The 14,816-nt window shown below is 52.1% G+C and overlaps 6 non-coding genes across 6 annotated transcripts; all 6 read right to left on the bottom strand.

Annotated features, from left to right (window-relative positions):
• Positions 1-3,183: 3,183 nt before the first annotated feature.
• LOC132810047 (U2 spliceosomal RNA) lies at positions 3,184-3,375 on the bottom strand. The gene has a single exon (XR_009642664.1). It is a non-coding gene; the product is annotated as a U2 spliceosomal RNA (small nuclear RNA).
• Positions 3,376-5,186: 1,811 nt separating this feature from the next.
• Positions 5,187-5,378, bottom strand: LOC132810046 (U2 spliceosomal RNA). Its single transcript, XR_009642663.1, has one exon. It is a non-coding gene; the product is annotated as a U2 spliceosomal RNA (small nuclear RNA).
• Positions 5,379-7,190: 1,812 nt separating this feature from the next.
• On the bottom strand, positions 7,191-7,382 carry LOC132810044 (U2 spliceosomal RNA). The gene has a single exon (XR_009642661.1). It is a non-coding gene; the product is annotated as a U2 spliceosomal RNA (small nuclear RNA).
• Positions 7,383-9,194: 1,812 nt separating this feature from the next.
• Positions 9,195-9,386, bottom strand: LOC132810043 (U2 spliceosomal RNA). The gene has a single exon (XR_009642660.1). It is a non-coding gene; the product is annotated as a U2 spliceosomal RNA (small nuclear RNA).
• A 1,811-nt stretch (positions 9,387-11,197) lies between these two features.
• LOC132810041 (U2 spliceosomal RNA) lies at positions 11,198-11,389 on the bottom strand. Its single transcript, XR_009642659.1, has one exon. It is a non-coding gene; the product is annotated as a U2 spliceosomal RNA (small nuclear RNA).
• A 1,809-nt stretch (positions 11,390-13,198) lies between these two features.
• On the bottom strand, positions 13,199-13,390 carry LOC132810040 (U2 spliceosomal RNA). Its single transcript, XR_009642658.1, has one exon. It is a non-coding gene; the product is annotated as a U2 spliceosomal RNA (small nuclear RNA).
• Positions 13,391-14,816: the final 1,426 nt, after the last annotated feature.

The raw sequence follows: 14,816 nt of genomic DNA, 5'->3' as shown, positions 1-14,816 counted from the left end.
TGGCCCTTCACCTCCTTGAGGTCCTCCGTGACATCGACCCCCATCGTCTGCAGCAGGAGCAGGTTCTGCATACTTTCCTGGAGCTGGGACAGTTTTCCCCGCCTCTCTCTCGCCTCCTGAACACCTTTGAGGATGAAGAACCTCTTGATGTTCCCTTTAACTGTTTCCCACCAGTCTGCTGGAGACTCAAAGAGGGGCTTCACGGTTCTCCAACCTGCGTAGTCCCTCTTGAGCTCCTCAATGTTTCCCGGGGTCAACAGCTTAGTGTTCAGCTTCCATGTTCCCTTACCCGCCCGCTGCTCGTCCTGTAGGTGACAGTCGGCCAGCAGGAGGCAGTGGTCAGAGAAGAACACCGGCTTGACGTCGGTGGATCTGACCGAGAGCGTTCGGGACACAAACAGGTAATCTATCCTTGAGCGGATAGACCCGTCTGCCCGTGACCAGGTGTATCTACGCTGCGCTCCGTCTGCAGGGGTGCTGAAGACGTCGTGCAGCTTGGCATCTTTTACCGCGTCCATCAGGGCTCTGGACGTGGCGTCCAGTTTACTGTCCCCCCGCCGGATCGTCCATCTGCATCAATGATACAGTTGAAGTCTCCGGCCAGAATGACCGGCCTGGACGTAGCCAGCAACAGTGGAAGCTGCTGCAGGACGGCCAACCGTTCACTCTTACCCACTGGGGCGTACACATTGATCAGTCTCAGGGGAGCATTCCTGTACATAACGTCGGCGACGAGGAGGCGCCCGCCCACCACCTCCTTAACCTCGGAGATGGTGAAGTTGCTTCCTCGCAACAGGATACCCAGGCCGGAGGCGCGGCTATCGTTGCCCCCCGACCAAACTGACTGCCCATGGGCCCACAAGCTCGACCATCTCCTGTAGCTGCTGAGGTGCGGTATCCCACACTCCTGCAGAAACAGGAGGTCGGCTTTAACGCTGGCCAGGAAGGCCATCGTTGAAACACATCGCGTAGCCGATTTGATGCTACGCACATTGATGCTGGCAACTTTAAACCCCATTTTAACAATTTACAAGGTTAATAGTGTCCATTTGCTGCTGGTCTTGCTCCTCTGGGGTAGCTGCGTGCATCCCCGTGGTGACGGCAAACTGCTGGACCATCCCAGGGCTGAGGTAGCTGTCCGGCTCCACGCTGGAGCCATTTCCCCGCTCTGGTGTCTTTGTGTCAAGCCCAGGGTCCGCACCGTCCAGTTCTCCATCTGACAGTGGGGCTGTCACAGGACCGCTGCTCCCAGTTACCTGGAGCTGTGGGCCGGTGGACACCTCTTGGTTCTCACCGGGTAGGGGGAGGCCTTTATTAAACTGATAAGAACAGAAACTACACATATTCCAAGCCAAAAGGCCGAGAAGCGATAGCACATCAATACTCCAACGGTGGAGGTCATATTTGCCGACTATCCTTTCCATCAGTTTGATGATATTCAAAGTTCCTTTATTCCCTTACCGTCTACCTTCCTTCCAAGATATCCAACCAGACCGGAAGATCACTCTGCAGCAGTCGCTGTGCTTTACCCGTGGTTTTCTGTTACGTAGCCGCGTAGGTCGCGCTGACGACCAATCAGATGGCACGGGCCGGAGCCACTGCACGTCAGGTCGACTGCAGAGAGGTTTCTCCCGGTGATCGGGGACAGCGGCGGCGGCAGGGTCATTCATTCCCCCGGCAGGGTCATTCATTCCCCCGGCATCTACAAGATTCACCAGAATTCCTCAGGCAGCACCTTGCAAACCCATGGCCAACGCAGCCTCGAAGGATGACGGCAGCAGATCCACGGGAACACCACCATTCGCAAGTTCTCCCCCGCGCCGAGGCACTCGCTGTCCTGAATTGCAAATATGTCCTTGTTCCTCCGGTGTTACCGGGTCAAAATCGGGAATCCCCGCCCAAACAGCATCGCCGGGCTACCGACAGCACTTGGACTGCAGCGGTTCGAGAGAGCAGCTCACCACCAGGCTGATCTCGGCATGGGCGAGAAATGTTGGCCTTGACGGAAAGATCCTATTCATTGCCTCCCCTTGTGTTGGTGTAGCTTGCCCATAAATGCCAATCATCGTTTCCCTCACGTACAGGATTCGCTCCTCGGCATTCCGCATCAATCCGAAAAGTTGCGAACAGCGAATTACGTCCGTGCACCCTTTCTTTATCGTCCACTTTCAATATCCTCTCTACTTGTATCCGACTCTCTGTGGAGAATGGGGAGGGAGCTGATCTCCCCGTGTAAACATGTCACGCTGCAAGCGTGCCTCATCACCACCAGCAGCTCGATTCGACATCTCCGTTCACATTGCTGCAGATCGCTGACAACATTATAATCCGACCCAGTTGACAAACTGACAACTGTTTCGCTACTTGCACCGCAAATGATGACAAATCGTTCCAAATCGTACGGGTGGCACAGTGGATCAGTGGTTAGTACGGCTGCCTGGTGGCACCAGGGAGCTGAAGCCAGTTCCAGCCTTGGGCGATGGTCTGCGTGAATAATCTTTACGTGCAGACGTAGCTACTAAAGCAGGTCGCTTCCGTACAGTAGTTTGCGAAGAAACAAACAGAGATGGGGGTTTCACTCTATTCAGGAAACAGACCAAAGACATTTCTTTCTTGTTCAAGAAAATATTAGGATAAATTTGTTGCCTCGGGGTTGGGGGGGGAGGCGGGGGGGTTGGGAAGGGGCTGTGGGGGCTGATCTGATAGCCATTTGACATTGGCTGAGTCATGGGATCCCACAACCTGATTTGACTGTGTTAAAAATCCCACAACACCAGGGTTCAGCCCAACGGGGTTCTTTGAAATTACAGCAGTCACCCCACCCCCCGCCACCGCCGTACCATCGGTGGGATACGTTCCAAGAACGACCGCAGAAGCCCAAAACGGCAGACAAGGGCAAATCCATTCATTCAAATTGGCAAGTTACCTTCCTGGCAGGCCCCTGGTTCCAGAATGTTCCCTGTAGCACGTTGGGGTTACCCCTGTCCTGGCTTTCAGCGTGCTGCACCTTCATCAGGTAACTGCAGAGCAGGTTCATAAGACAGAAAACCCGTAACAAAAGACGATAGTTTCCTGCAACTGAAAAGACAATAGATGCAACAATCACTGACTGCCATCAACACGGCAAACTAGCAAAGGCAAGAGATTCACATTGCATTCACCTGCTTTTGAACTTGGGTAAGCGTTGGGTGCACCATTCCTGGAAACACTGCAATACCAGGCTGATACATGGAGAGGACAGAGCAAGCCCTTAAGCCATCTCCCTGCTCCAAAAATCCATTTAATACAAACACTCCCACCTTCGGGAGATATCAGCGATTAAACTGATAAGAACAGAAACTACACATATTCCAAGCCAAAAGGCCGAGAAGCGATAGCACATTAATACTCCAACGGTGGAGGTCATATTTGCCGACTATCCTTTCCATCAGTTTGATGATATTCAAAGTTCCTTTATTCCCTTACCGTCTACCTTCCTTCCAAGATATCCAACCAGACCGGAAGATCACTCTGCAGCAGTCGCTGTGCTTTCCCCGTGGTTTTCTGTTACGTAGCCGCGTAGGTCGCGCTGACGACCAATCAGATGGCACGGGCCGGAGCCACCGCACGTCAGGTCGACTGCAGAGAGGTTTCTCCCGGTGATCGGGGACAGCGGCGGCGGCAGGGTCATTCATTCCCCCGGCAGGGTCATTCATTCCCCCGGCATCTACAAGATTCACCAGAATTCCTCAGGCAGCACCTTGCAAACCCATGGCCAACGCAGCCTCGAAGGATGACGGCAGCAGATCCACGGGAACACCACCATTCGCAAGTTCTCCCCCCGCCGAGGCACTCGCTGTCCTGAATTGCAAATATGTCCTTGTTCCTCCGGTGTTACCGGGTCAAAATCGGGAATCCCCGCCCAAACAGCATCGCGGGGCTACCGACAGCACTTGGACTGCAGCGGTTCGAGAGAGCAGCTCACCACCAGGCTGATCTCGGCATGGGCGAGAAATGTTGGCCTTGACGGAAAGATCCTATTCATTGCCTCCCCTTGTGTTGGTGTAGATTGCCCATAAATGCCAATCATCGTTTCCCTCACGTACAGGATTCGCTCCTCGGCATTCCGCATCAATCCGAAAAGTTGCGAAAAGCGAATTACGTCCGTGCACCCTTTCTTTATCGTCCACTTTCAATATCCTCTCTACTTGTATCCGACTCTCTGTGGAGAATGGGGAGGGAGCTGATCTCCCCGTGTAAACATGTCACGCTGCAAGCGCGCCTCATCACCACCAGCAGCTCGATTCGACATCTCCGTTCACATTGCTGCAGATCGCTGACAACATTATAATCCGACCCAGTTGACAAACTGACAACTGTTTCGCTACTTGCACCGCAAATGATGACAAATCGTTCCAAATCGTACGGGTGGCACAGTGGATCAGTGGTTAGTACGGCTGCCTGGTGGCACCAGGGAGCTGAAGCCAGTTCCAGCCTTGGGCGATGGTCTGCGTGAATAATCTTTACGTGCAGACGTAGCTACTAAAGCAGGTCGCTTCCGTACAGTAGTTTGCGAAGAAACAAACAGAGATGGGGGTTTCACTCTATTCAGGAAACAGACCAAAGACATTTCTTTCTTGTTCAAGAAAATATTAGGATAAATTTGTTGCCTCGGGGTTGGGGGGGGAGGCGGGGGGGTTGGGAAGGGGCTGTGGGGGCTGATCTGATAGCCATTTGACATTGGCTGAGTCATGGGATCCCACAACCTGATTTGACTGTGTTAAAAATCCCACAACACCAGGGTTCAGCCCAACGGGGTTCTTTGAAATTACAGCAGTCACCCCACCCCCCGCCACCGCCGTACCATCGGTGGGATACGTTCCAAGAACGACCGCAGAAGCCCAAAACGGCAGACAAGGGCAAATCCATTCATTCAAATTGGCAAGTTACCTTCCTGGCAGGCCCCTGGTTCCAGAATGTTCCCTGTAGCACGTTGGGGTTACCCCTGTCCTGGCTTTCAGCGTGCTGCACCTTCATCAGGTAACTGCAGAGCAGGTTCATAAGACAGAAAACCCGTAACAAAAGACGATAGTTTCCTGCAACTGAAAAGACAATAGATGCAACAATCACTGACTGCCATCAACACGGCAAACTAGCAAAGGCAAGAGATTCACATTGCATTCACCTGCTTTTGAACTTGGGTAAGCGTTGGGTGCACCATTCCTGGAAACACTGCAATACCAGGCTGATACATGGAGAGGACAGAGCAAGCCCTTAAGCCATCTCCCTGCTCCAAAAATCCATTTAATACAAACACTCCCACCTTCGGGAGATATCAGCGATTAAACTGATAAGAACAGAAACTACACATATTCCAAGCCAAAAGGCCGAGAAGCGATAGCACATTAATACTCCAACGGTGGAGGTCATATTTGCCGACTATCCTTTCCATCAGTTTGATGATATTCAAAGTTCCTTTATTCCCTTACCGTCTACCTTCCTTCCAAGATATCCAACCAGACCGGAAGATCACTCTGCAGCAGTCGCTGTGCTTTCCCCGTGCTTTTCTGTTACGTAGCCGCGTAGGTCGCGCTGACGACCAATCAGATGGCACGGGCCGGAGCCACCGCACGTCAGGTCGACTGCAGAGAGGTTTCTCCCGGTGATCGGGGACAGCGGCGGCGGCAGGGTCATTCATTCCCCCGGCAGGGTCATTCATTCCCCCGGCATCTACAAGATTCACCAGAATTCCTCAGGCAGCACCTTGCAAACCCATGGCCAACGCAGCCTCGAAGGATGACGGCAGCAGATCCACGGGAACACCACCATTCGCAAGTTCTCCCCCGCGCCGAGGCACTCGCTGTCCTGAATTGCAAATATGTCCTTGTTCCTCCGGTGTTACCGGGTCAAAATCGGGAATCCCCGCCCAAACAGCATCGCGGGGCTACCGACAGCACTTGGACTGCAGCGGTTCGAGAGAGCAGCTCACCACCAGGCTGATCTCGGCATGGGCGAGAAATGTTGGCCTTGACGGAAAGATCCTATTCATTGCCTCCCCTTGTGTTGGTGTAGATTGCCCATAAATGCCAATCATCGTTTCCCTCACGTACAGGATTCGCTCCTCGGCATTCCGCATCAATCCGAAAAGTTGCGAAAAGCGAATTACGTCCGTGCACCCTTTCTTTATCGTCCACTTTCAATATCCTCTCTACTTGTATCCGACTCTCTGTGGAGAATGGGGAGGGAGCTGATCTCCCCGTGTAAACATGTCACGCTGCAAGCGCGCCTCATCACCACCAGCAGCTCGATTCGACATCTCCGTTCACATTGCTGCAGATCGCTGACAACATTATAATCCGACCCAGTTGACAAACTGACAACTGTTTCGCTACTTGCACCGCAAATGATGACAAATCGTTCCAAATCGTACGGGTGGCACAGTGGATCAGTGGTTAGTACGGCTGCCTGGTGGCACCAGGGAGCTGAAGCCAGTTCCAGCCTTGGGCGATGGTCTGCGTGAATAATCTTTACGTGCAGACGTAGCTACTAAAGCAGGTCGCTTCCGTACAGTAGTTTGCGAAGAAACAAACAGAGATGGGGGTTTCACTCTATTCAGGAAACAGACCAAAGACATTTCTTTCTTGTTCAAGAAAATATTAGGATAAATTTGTTGCCTCGGGGTTGGGGGGGGGGGGGGGGGGGTGGGCACGGGGCTGTGGGGGCTGATCTGATAGCCATTTGACATTGGCTGAGTCATGGGATCCCACAACCTGATTTGACTGTGTTAAAAATCCCACAACACCAGGGTTCAGCCCAACGGGGTTCTTTGAAATTACAGCAGTCACCCCACCCCCCGCCACCGCCGTACCATCGGTGGGATACGTTCCAAGAACGACCGCAGAAGCCCAAAACGGCAGACAAGGGCAAATCCATTCATTCAAATTGGCAAGTTACCTTCCTGGCAGGCCCCTGGTTCCAGAATGTTCCCTGTAGCACGTTGGGGTTACCCCTGTCCTGGCTTTCAGCGTGCTGCACCTTCATCAGGTAACTGCAGAGCAGGTTCATAAGACAGAAAACCCGTAACAAAAGACGATAGTTTCCTGCAACTGAAAAGACAATAGATGCAACAATCACTGACTGCCATCAACACGGCAAACTAGCAAAGGCAAGAGATTCACATTGCATTCACCTGCTTTTGAACTTGGGTAAGCGTTGGGTGCACCATTCCTGGAAACACTGCAATACCAGGCTGATACATGGAGAGGACAGAGCAAGCCCTTAAGCCATCTCCCTGCTCCAAAAATCCATTTAATACAAACACTCCCACCTTCGGGAGATATCAGCGATTAAACTGATAAGAACAGAAACTACACATATTCCAAGCCAAAAGGCCGAGAAGCGATAGCACATTAATACTCCAACGGTGGAGGTCATATTTGCCGACTATCCTTTCCATCAGTTTGATGATATTCAAAGTTCCTTTATTCCCTTACCGTCTACCTTCCTTCCAAGATATCCAACCAGACCGGAAGATCACTCTGCAGCAGTCGCTGTGCTTTACCCGTGGTTTTCTGTTACGTAGCCGCGTAGGTCGCGCTGACGACCAATCAGATGGCACGGGCCGGAGCCACCGCACGTCAGGTCGACTGCAGAGAGGTTTCTCCCGGTGATCGGGGACAGCGGCGGCGGCAGGGTCATTCATTCCCCCGGCAGGGTCATTCATTCCCCCGGCATCTACAAGATTCACCAGAATTCCTCAGGCAGCACCTTGCAAACCCATGGCCAACGCAGCCTCGAAGGATGACGGCAGCAGATCCACGGGAACACCACCATTCGCAAGTTCTCCCCCGCGCCGAGGCACTCGCTGTCCTGAATTGCAAATATGTCCTTGTTCCTCCGGTGTTACCGGGTCAAAATCGGGAATCCCCGCCCAAACAGCATCGCGGGGCTACCGACAGCACTTGGACTGCAGCGGTTCGAGAGAGCAGCTCACCACCAGGCTGATCTCGGCATGGGCGAGAAATGTTGGCCTTGACGGAAAGATCCTATTCATTGCCTCCCCTTGTGTTGGTGTAGATTGCCCATAAATGCCAATCATCGTTTCCCTCACGTACAGGATTCGCTCCTCGGCATTCCGCATCAATCCGAAAAGTTGCGAAAAGCGAATTACGTCCGTGCACCCTTTCTTTATCGTCCACTTTCAATATCCTCTCTACTTGTATCCGACTCTCTGTGGAGAATGGGGAGGGAGCTGATCTCCCCGTGTAAACATGTCACGCTGCAAGCGCGCCTCATCACCACCAGCAGCTCGATTCGACATCTCCGTTCACATTGCTGCAGATCGCTGACAACATTATAATCCGACCCAGTTGACAAACTGACAACTGTTTCGCTACTTGCACCGCAAATGATGACAAATCGTTCCAAATCGTACGGGTGGCACAGTGGATCAGTGGTTAGTACGGCTGCCTGGTGGCACCAGGGAGCTGAAGCCAGTTCCAGCCTTGGGCGATCGTCTGCGTGAATAATCTTTACGTACAGACGTAGCTACTAAAGCAGGTCGCTTCCGTACAGTAGTTTGCGAAGAAACAAACAGAGATGGGGGTTTCACTCTATTCAGGAAACAGACCAAAGACATTTCTTTCTTGTTCAAGAAAATATTAGGATAAATTTGTTGCCTCGGGGTTGGAGGGGGAGGTGGGGGGGTTGGGAAGGGGCTGTGGGGGCTGATCTGATAGCCATTTGACATTGGCTGAGTCATGGGATCCCACAACCTGATTTGACTGTGTTAAAAATCCCACAACACCAGGTTTCAGCCCAACGGGGTTCTTTGAAATTACAGCAGTCACCCCACCCCCCGCCACCGCCGTACCATCGGTGGGATACGTTCCAAGAACGACCGCAGAAGCCCAAAACGGCAGACAAGGGCAAATCCATTCATTCAAATTGGCAAGTTACCTTCCTGGCAGGCCCCTGGTTCCAGAATGTTCCCTGTAGCACGTTGGGGTTACCCCTGTCCTGGCTTTCAGCGTGCTGCACCTTCATCAGGTAACTGCAGAGCAGGTTCATAAGACAGAAAACCCGTAACAAAAGACGATAGTTTCCTGCAACTGAAAAGACAATAGATGCAACAATCACTGACTGCCATCAACACGGCAAACTAGCAAAGGCAAGAGATTCACATTGCATTCACCTGCTTTTGAACTTGGGTAAGCGTTGGGTGCACCATTCCTGGAAACACTGCAATACCAGGCTGATACATGGAGAGGACAGAGCAAGCCCTTAAGCCATCTCCCTGCTCCAAAAATCCATTTAATACAAACACTCCCACCTTCGGGAGATATCAGCGATTAAACTGATAAGAACAGAAACTACACATATTCCAAGCCAAAAGGCCGAGAAGCGATAGCACATTAATACTCCAACGGTGGAGGTCATATTTGCCGACTATCCTTTCCATCAGTTTGATGATATTCAAAGTTCCTTTATTCCCTTACCGTCTACCTTCCTTCCAAGATATCCAACCAGACCGGAAGATCACTCTGCAGCAGTCGCTGTGCTTTCCCCGTGGTTTTCTGTTACGTAGCCGCGTAGGTCGCGCTGACGACCAATCAGATGGCACGGGCCGGAGCCACCGCACGTCAGGTCGACTGCAGAGAGGTTTCTCCCGGTGATCGGGGACAGCGGCGGCGGCAGGGTCATTCATTCCCCCGGCAGGGTCATTCATTCCCCCGGCATCTACAAGATTCACCAGAATTCCTCAGGCAGCACCTTGCAAACCCATGGCCAACGCAGCCTCGAAGGATGACGGCAGCAGATCCACGGGAACACCACCATTCGCAAGTTCTCCCCCGCGCCGAGGCACTCGCTGTCCTGAATTGCAAATATGTCCTTGTTCCTCCGGTGTTACCGGGTCAAAATCGGGAATCCCCGCCCAAACAGCATCGCGGGGCTACCGACAGCACTTGGACTGCAGCGGTTCGAGAGAGCAGCTCACCACCAGGCTGATCTCGGCATGGGCGAGAAATGTTGGCCTTGACGGAAAGATCCTATTCATTGCCTCCCCTTGTGTTGGTGTAGATTGCCCATAAATGCCAATCATCGTTTCCCTCACGTACAGGATTCGCTCCTCGGCATTCCGCATCAATCCGAAAAGTTGCGAAAAGCGAATTACGTCCGTGCACCCTTTCTTTATCGTCCACTTTCAATATCCTCTCTACTTGTATCCGACTCTCTGTGGAGAATGGGGAGGGAGCTGATCTCCCCGTGTAAACATGTCACGCTGCAAGCGCGCCTCATCACCACCAGCAGCTCGATTCGACATCTCCGTTCACATTGCTGCAGATCGCTGACAACATTATAATCCGACCCAGTTGACAAACTGACAACTGTTTCGCTACTTGCACCGCAAATGATGACAAATCGTTCCAAATCGTACGGGTGGCACAGTGGATCAGTGGTTAGTACGGCTGCCTGGTGGCACCAGGGAGCTGAAGCCAGTTCCAGCCTTGGGCGATGGTCTGCGTGAATAATCTTTACGTGCAGACGTAGCTACTAAAGCAGGTCGCTTCCGTACAGTAGTTTGCGAAGAAACAAACAGAGATGGGGGTTTCACTCTATTCAGGAAACAGACCAAAGACATTTCTTTCTTGTTCAAGAAAATATTAGGATAAATTTGTTGCCTCGGGGTGGGGGGGGAGGCGGGGGGGTTGGGAAGGGGCTGTGGGGGCTGATCTGATAGCCATTTGACATTGGCTGAGTCATGGGATCCCACAACCTGATTTGACTGTGTTAAAAATCCCACAACACCAGGGTTCAGCCCAACGGGGTTCTTTGAAATTACAGCAGTCACCCCACCCCCCGCCACCGCCGTACCATCGGTGGGATACGTTCCAAGAACGACCGCAGAAGCCCAAAACGGCAGACAAGGGCAAATCCATTCATTCAAATTGGCAAGTTACCTTCCTGGCAGGCCCCTGGTTCCAGAATGTTCCCTGTAGCACGTTGGGGTTACCCCTGTCCTGGCTTTCAGCGTGCTGCACCTTCATCAGGTAACTGCAGAGCAGGTTCATAAGACAGAAAACCCGTAACAAAAGACGATAGTTTCCTGCAACTGAAAAGACAATAGATGCAACAATCACTGACTGCCATCAACACGGCAAACTAGCAAAGGCAAGAGATTCACATTGCATTCACCTGCTTTTGAACTTGGGTAAGCGTTGGGTGCACCATTCCTGGAAACACTGCAATACCAGGCTGATACATGGAGAGGACAGAGCAAGCCCTTAAGCCATCTCCCTGCTCCAAAAATCCATTTAATACAAACACTCCCACCTTCGGGAGATATCAGCGATTAAACTGATAAGAACAGAAACTACACATATTCCAAGCCAAAAGGCCGAGAAGCGATAGCACATCAATACTCCAACGGTGGAGGTCATATTTGCCGACTATCCTTTCCATCAGTTTGATGATATTCAAAGTTCCTTTATTCCCTTACCGTCTACCTTCCTTCCAAGATATCCAACCAGACCGGAAGATCACTCTGCAGCAGTCGCTGTGCTTTACCCGTGGTTTTCTGTTACGTAGCCGCGTAGGTCGCGCTGACGACCAATCAGATGGCACGGGCCGGAGCCACTGCACGTCAGGTCGACTGCAGAGAGGTTTCTCCCGGTGATCGGGGACAGCGGCGGCGGCAGGGTCATTCATTCCCCGGCAGGGTCATTCATTCCCCCGGCATCTACAAGATTCACCAGAATTCCTCAGGCAGCACCTTGTAAACCCATGGCCAACGCAGCCTCGAAGGATGACGGCAGCAGATCCACGGGAACACCACCATTCGCAAGTTCTCCCCCGCGCCGAGGCACTCGCTGTCCTGAATTGCAAATATGTCCTTGTTCCTCCGGTGTTACCGGGTCAAAATCGGGAATCCCCGCCCAAACAGCATCGCGGGGCTACCGACAGCACTTGGACTGCAGCGGTTCGAGAGAGCAGCTCACCACCAGGCTGATCTCGGCATGGGCGAGAAATGTTGGCCTTGACGGAAAGATCCTATTCATTGCCTCCCCTTGTGTTGGTGTAGATTGCCCATAAATGCCAATCATCGTTTCCCTCACGTACAGGATTCGCTCCTCGGCATTCCGCATCAATCCGAAAAGTTGCGAAAAGCGAATTACGTCCGTGCACCCTTTCTTTATCGTCCACTTTCAATATCCTCTCTACTTGTATCCGACTCTCTGTGGAGAATGGGGAGGGAGCTGATCTCCCCGTGTAAACATGTCACGCTGCAAGCGCGCCTCATCACCACCAGCAGCTCGATTCGACATCTCCGTTCACATTGCTGCAGATCGCTGACAACATTATAATCCGACCCAGTTGACAAACTGACAACTGTTTCGCTACTTGCACCGCAAATGATGACAAATCGTTCCAAATCGTACGGGTGGCACAGTGGATCAGTGGTTAGTACGGCTGCCTGGTGGCACCAGGGAGCTGAAGCCAGTTCCAGCCTTGGGCGATCGTCTGCGTGAATAATCTTTACGTACAGACGTAGCTACTAAAGCAGGTCGCTTCCGTACAGTAGTTTGCGAAGAAACAAACAGAGATGGGGGTTTCACTCTATTCAGGAAACAGACCAAAGACATTTCTTTCTTGTTCAAGAAAATATTAGGATAAATTTGTTGCCTCGGGGTGGGGGGGGAGGCGGGGGGGTTGGGAAGGGGCTGTGGGGGCTGATCTGATAGCCATTTGACATTGGCTGAGTCATGGGATCCCACAACCTGATTTGACTGTGTTAAAAATCCCACAACACCAGGTTTCAGCCCAACGGGGTTCTTTGAAATTACAGCAGTCACCCCACCCCCCGCCACCGCCGTACCATCGGTGGGATACGTTCCAAGAACGACCGCAGAAGCCCAAAACGGCAGACAAGGGCAAATCCATTCATTCAAATTGGCAAGTTACCTTCCTGGCAGGCCCTGGTTCCAGAATGTTCCCTGTAGCACGTTGGGGTTACCCCTGTCCTGGCTTTCAGCGTGCTGCACCTTCATCAGGTAACTGCAGAGCAGGTTCATAAGACAGAAAACCCGTAACAAAAGACGATAGTTTCCTGCAACTGAAAAGACAATAGATGCAACAATCACTGACTGCCATCAACACGGCAAACTAGCAAAGGCAAGAGATTCACATTGCATTCACCTGCTTTTGAACTTGGGTAAGCGTTGGGTGCACCATTCCTGGAAACACTGCAATACCAGGCTGATACATGGAGAGGACAGAGCAAGCCCTTAAGCCATCTCCCTGCTCCAAAAATCCATTTAATACAAACACTCCCACCTTCGGGAGATATCAGCGATTAAACTGATAAGAACAGAAACTACACATATTCCAAGCCAAAAGGCCGAGAAGCGATAGCACATTAATACTCCAACGGTGGAGGTCATATTTGCCGACTATCCTTTCCATCAGTTTGATGATATTCAAAGTTCCTTTATTCCCTTACCGTCTACCTTCCTTCCAAGATATCCAACCAGACCGGAAGATCACTCTGCAGCAGTCGCTGTGCTTTCCCCGTGGTTTTCTGTTACGTAGCCGCGTAGGTCGCGCTGACGACCAATCAGATGGCACGGGCCGGAGCCACCGCACGTCAGGTCGACTGCAGAGAGGTTTCTCCCGGTGATCGGGGACAGCGGCGGCGGCAGGGTCATTCATTCCCCGGCAGGGTCATTCATTCCCCCGGCATCTACAAGATTCACCAGAATTCCTCAGGCAGCACCTTGCAAACCCATGGCCAACGCAGCCTCGAAGGATGACGGCAGCAGATCCACGGGAACACCACCATTCGCAAGTTCTCCCCCGCGCCGAGGCACTCGCTGTCCTGAATTGCAAATATGTCCTTGTTCCTCCGGTGTTACCGGGTCAAAATCGGGAATCCCCGCCCAAACAGCATCGCGGGGCTACCGACAGCACTTGGACTGCAGCGGTTCGAGAGAGCAGCTCACCACCAGGCTGATCTCGGCATGGGCGAGAAATGTTGGCCTTGACGGAAAGATCCTATTCATTGCCTCCCCTTGTGTTGGTGTAGATTGCCCATAAATGCCAATCATCGTTTCCCTCACGTACAGGATTCGCTCCTCGGCATTCCGCATCAATCCGAAAAGTTGCGAAAAGCGAATTACGTCCGTGCACCCTTTCTTTATCGTCCACTTTCAATATCCTCTCTACTTGTATCCGACTCTCTGTGGAGAATGGGGAGGGAGCTGATCTCCCCGTGTAAACATGTCACGCTGCAAGCGCGCCTCATCACCACCAGCAGCTCGATTCGACATCTCCGTTCACATTGCTGCAGATCGCTGACAACATTATAATCCGACCCAGTTGACAAACTGACAACTGTTTCGCTACTTGCACCGCAAATGATGACAAATCGTTCCAAATCGTACGGGTGGCACAGTGGATCAGTGGTTAGTACGGCTGCCTGGTGGCACCAGGGAGCTGAAGCCAGTTCCAGCCTTGGGCGATGGTCTGCGTGAATAATCTTTACGTGCAGACGTAGCTACTAAAGCAGGTCGCTTCCGTACAGTAGTTTGCGAAGAAACAAACAGAGATGGGGGTTTCACTCTATTCAGGAAACAGACCAAAGACATTTCTTTCTTGTTCAAGAAAATATTAGGATAAATTTGTTGCCTCGGGGTGGGGGGGGAGGCGGGGGGGTTGGGAAGGGGCTGTGGGGGCTGATCTGATAGCCATTTGACATTGGCTGAGTCATGGGATCCCACAACCTGATTTGACTGTGTTAAACATCCCACAACACCAGGGTTCAGCCCAACGGGGTTCTT

This window comes from Hemiscyllium ocellatum, unplaced genomic scaffold (genome assembly GCF_020745735.1).
Source record: "Hemiscyllium ocellatum isolate sHemOce1 unplaced genomic scaffold, sHemOce1.pat.X.cur. scaffold_1507_pat_ctg1, whole genome shotgun sequence".
Lineage (NCBI taxonomy): Eukaryota > Metazoa > Chordata > Chondrichthyes > Orectolobiformes > Hemiscylliidae > Hemiscyllium > Hemiscyllium ocellatum.
The sequence above is the reverse complement of the archived record's forward strand: the minus strand, read 5'-3'. Positions and strand labels throughout refer to the sequence as shown.